Source organism: Macrotis lagotis, chromosome 8, assembly GCF_037893015.1.
Source record: "Macrotis lagotis isolate mMagLag1 chromosome 8, bilby.v1.9.chrom.fasta, whole genome shotgun sequence".
In the NCBI taxonomy this organism is placed as follows: domain Eukaryota; kingdom Metazoa; phylum Chordata; class Mammalia; order Peramelemorphia; family Peramelidae; genus Macrotis; species Macrotis lagotis.
The window spans coordinates 139,095,568-139,098,589 of NC_133665.1; the positions used below are offsets into that span (position 1 = coordinate 139,095,568).

Genomic DNA, 3,022 nt, shown 5'->3' on the forward strand with positions numbered 1-3,022 from the left:
CGTGGATGAGAATCCTGGATCTACCCTTTAATTGTTGTTTGACTGCGAGCCCATCCCTTTACTTCTTTTGACCTCGGTTTCTCAGATGTAAACTAGACACAATAATATGGCTTCTTTCTTCAGAAGGCTATGGTGGTCACCTGAGATCACCAATGTGAAAGTGCTTTGTTTGTTTTTTGGAAAGTGTTGGCTTTATAAAAGCATAAGGAGATTATATAAATAAGATAAAGAGTAATTTAAAGAGTTTTAAACAGGGAGCTATTCTTCCAGAGAGGTAAGAAAAATAAAATTGATTTCAAGGCAAGGAAACTTTACTGTCATTAATACAGTAATTCCTTTATTCCTCCTCTTTTCCACTATACCCCCTGCCCCCCCCAACACTGTTGACTGGATTCTAATGATGGACAGTTCAAGTATCATCAATTAGTAGTCAGAAGACCTGTTCTAATGACAGACAGATAAAGGTCCAAGCACCATGGTCTGGCAGTATTCTAATGACAGACAGATAAAGGTCCAAGCATCACAGACTGGTAGTTGGAAGACCAGTGCTTACCTTGGCTTTGTCAATGACTTACTGTGTGACTATTTTTCTTAAGTTTGTAAAGAATGTATCCTTCTCCATGGTGGAAGAATTAGAGTTGAGCTGGATGTCTCAAAGGTCCCTATTAGCTTTAAAGGATTAGTCTTCTTGGATTCCTTTTTTGTTCTAGTGATAGGCCAGATCAAATTGTTCAGGATAGGTCTCCATTAAAGAAGCAAGGAGTTCAAGTATAACAAACACAGGTTTATACACATGAATAAGCAGACAGGATAGGTACAGTTGGGTGTTCTTCAGTCACATATTCTACAAAGAGCAAACACCTGAGGTCTAAAAGTCCACCACTTGTAAAGTCCAACAAATAGCTATGATAGTGTCAGAAATGGAAGAGCCTTTAAAAATTGTCTAATAATGGTGGTAGATGACTGATATATACACATAGCCCTCTAAGATTTGCAAAGTAATTTGCCTGAATTTTCTCAATGGATACTGTGAAGTAAATATAACTCCCAGAGATACTGTAGGTATCAGCATTCTCATTTTATAGATGAAGAAATTGAGTTCCACGGAGTTTAAATGACCCAGTTAACGCATGTCAAAAGGATTCAAAACCAGATATTTAATAGGCTTCTTTAGAAGCAGTGGAAAGGGAACTGGATTTGAAGAAGACCAATGACATCATGGGTTATATCTCCTGGTTGAACTGTAGGGTTTCATAAGTCATAGGTGTCTTTCAAAGTCATTGAAGTCCAAAAGTAAGACAAAAGTCAGGATGATCGGTCATGGCAGAAAATGCAGCGGATGACCTTGGTGTCCTCCACGTCTGATCAAGTCTAAGTGTTTTACAGCTTTGTGGCTGCAGGAACAAATTGTTCTCATCCACCAGTCTATTGGGTGAAGTCTTCAAATGTTTGGGGGAGACACCCTGCTCACTCACCAACGTGTTTGAGATCGGTCAGTTATCCTCAACCTGGTTGAGCCTGTAGGACAAAATGGTTTGCTTGGCCGCAGTCACTGCGGAGGCTACATCTTGGAGCCATGGGAGAGAGCTGGGTGGAGGCGGATACCAAGGGTGGATTAACAGTCTAGAAAAGGGCTCATCAGCCCTCATGCCAGAGGTGCTAGGCTTCCCTCAGCCTCACACACCCAGGTCCATGTTTTACAATAAATGGGCGAGCTGAGGTCTGCAGAGGAAATAACTGAGGACAAAGGTTGGTGAGATTTAGAGAGAGGACTACTCTTCATCAAGGGGGGGCTGGAGCTAGGAAGTAGCAGAGAGAGGGGCACAACAGGAGGGCCTGGTTTCTGGTGCCTGAGGGTCACATCCCTGGACCATGTGGGGGGGGGGGAGAAGGAGAAAGAGACAGAAGAGATGGAGAGAGACAGACAGACAGAGGGAGAGATGAACAGAAAGAGAAGGGGAGTGAAGGGGGAAGACAGAGAAGCCGAGAGAGCCTAGAGGGAGAGAGAGAAGCAGAGCGTCGCGGAAAGGCGGGGAGACAGGCAGACACCCGGACCAAGATGCAGAGATGGAGGGGGAGAAGAAAGACAGAGCCACAGAGCCAGGTGGAGGGACCGGGGCGGGGAGAGCAGCCCGGAGAGGCGGGGCCGGGGCGGGGCCCGCGAGGCCCCTCCCCTCCCTCGCCCCGCCCCTCCGCCGCGGGCGCGCGCGCGCCCGCTCGCCTCTTCCGCACGACGCGGGGCCGCCGTGCGCGCGCCGGCCGGGCCGGGCGGGGCTGCGCGCGCGCTCCCGGCCCGCCCGCCCTGGCCGCCTGCGCGCCCGGCCCGGCCGGCCTCGCTCGTCCCCGCTCCCGCGCTCCCGCCCTCGCTGGGTCTGAGGCGGCCGCGGCGGCCGCGGCGGCGGCGGGCGGGGAAGGGGGAGGGGTGTCAGGGGGAGGGGAGGGGTGGGAAGGGAAGGGGAGGGGAGGGGGGTGGCTGGGGAATGGACCGGGCGCGGCGGCGGCCGCAGCGGCAGCGGCAGCGGCGGCGGCAGCGGCGGGATCGGCAGCGGCAGCGGCGGCGGCGGGAGCCGGAGCCGGAGCCGGAGCCGGGGCGGCGGCCCTCTCCGCCCTCGCCCGCGGCCCCGGCCTGGTCGCCCCGCGGGAGGCCCCGCGGCCGGTGAGTGCTGGCGGGGGCCCCGGCGCGCGGGGGAGGGGCGGGCGTGCGGCGGGCCTGGGCCCGGCCGGACCATCCAACTGTCATTTCCTGCGGGGGGCGGGGCGGGGCCGTGCCCCCGGGCAGCGCCCCCGGCCGTGCCCCCGGGCAGCGCCCTTTGTTCCCCGGGGCCCCTCGGAGCCCCTCGGAGCGGCGGGGGCGCGGGGCGCCGCGGCGCAGGTGCAGCCTTTGTGCGGGCGCCGGCCGGGGCCGCCCCGCGCCCCCCGCCCGCCCGAGATGGGCGCGCCGGCCCGGAGCGCCCCGGGCCCCGCCGCCCGAGGCTGCCCGCGCCGGCCCGCTAGCGGCTCACGCGGGGGGCTCCGGCCGCCC

At 56.7% G+C, this 3,022-nt stretch overlaps 1 protein-coding gene across 5 annotated transcripts in view; it reads left to right on the forward strand.

Moving 5' to 3' along the window:
* Positions 1-2,559: 2,559 nt before the first annotated feature.
* TMCC1 (transmembrane and coiled-coil domain family 1) overlaps positions 2,560-3,022 on the forward strand; it is a 238,932-nt gene continuing 238,469 nt past the window's right edge. For 4 of the 5 annotated variants that reach the window (XM_074198491.1, XM_074198499.1, XM_074198500.1 and 1 more), the window contains exon 1: positions 2,560-2,656. The gene's annotated coding sequence lies outside the window, so the exon portion shown is untranslated. The remainder of the gene's footprint in view (positions 2,657-3,022) is intronic. The other variant, XM_074198492.1, reaches the window with a different exon arrangement.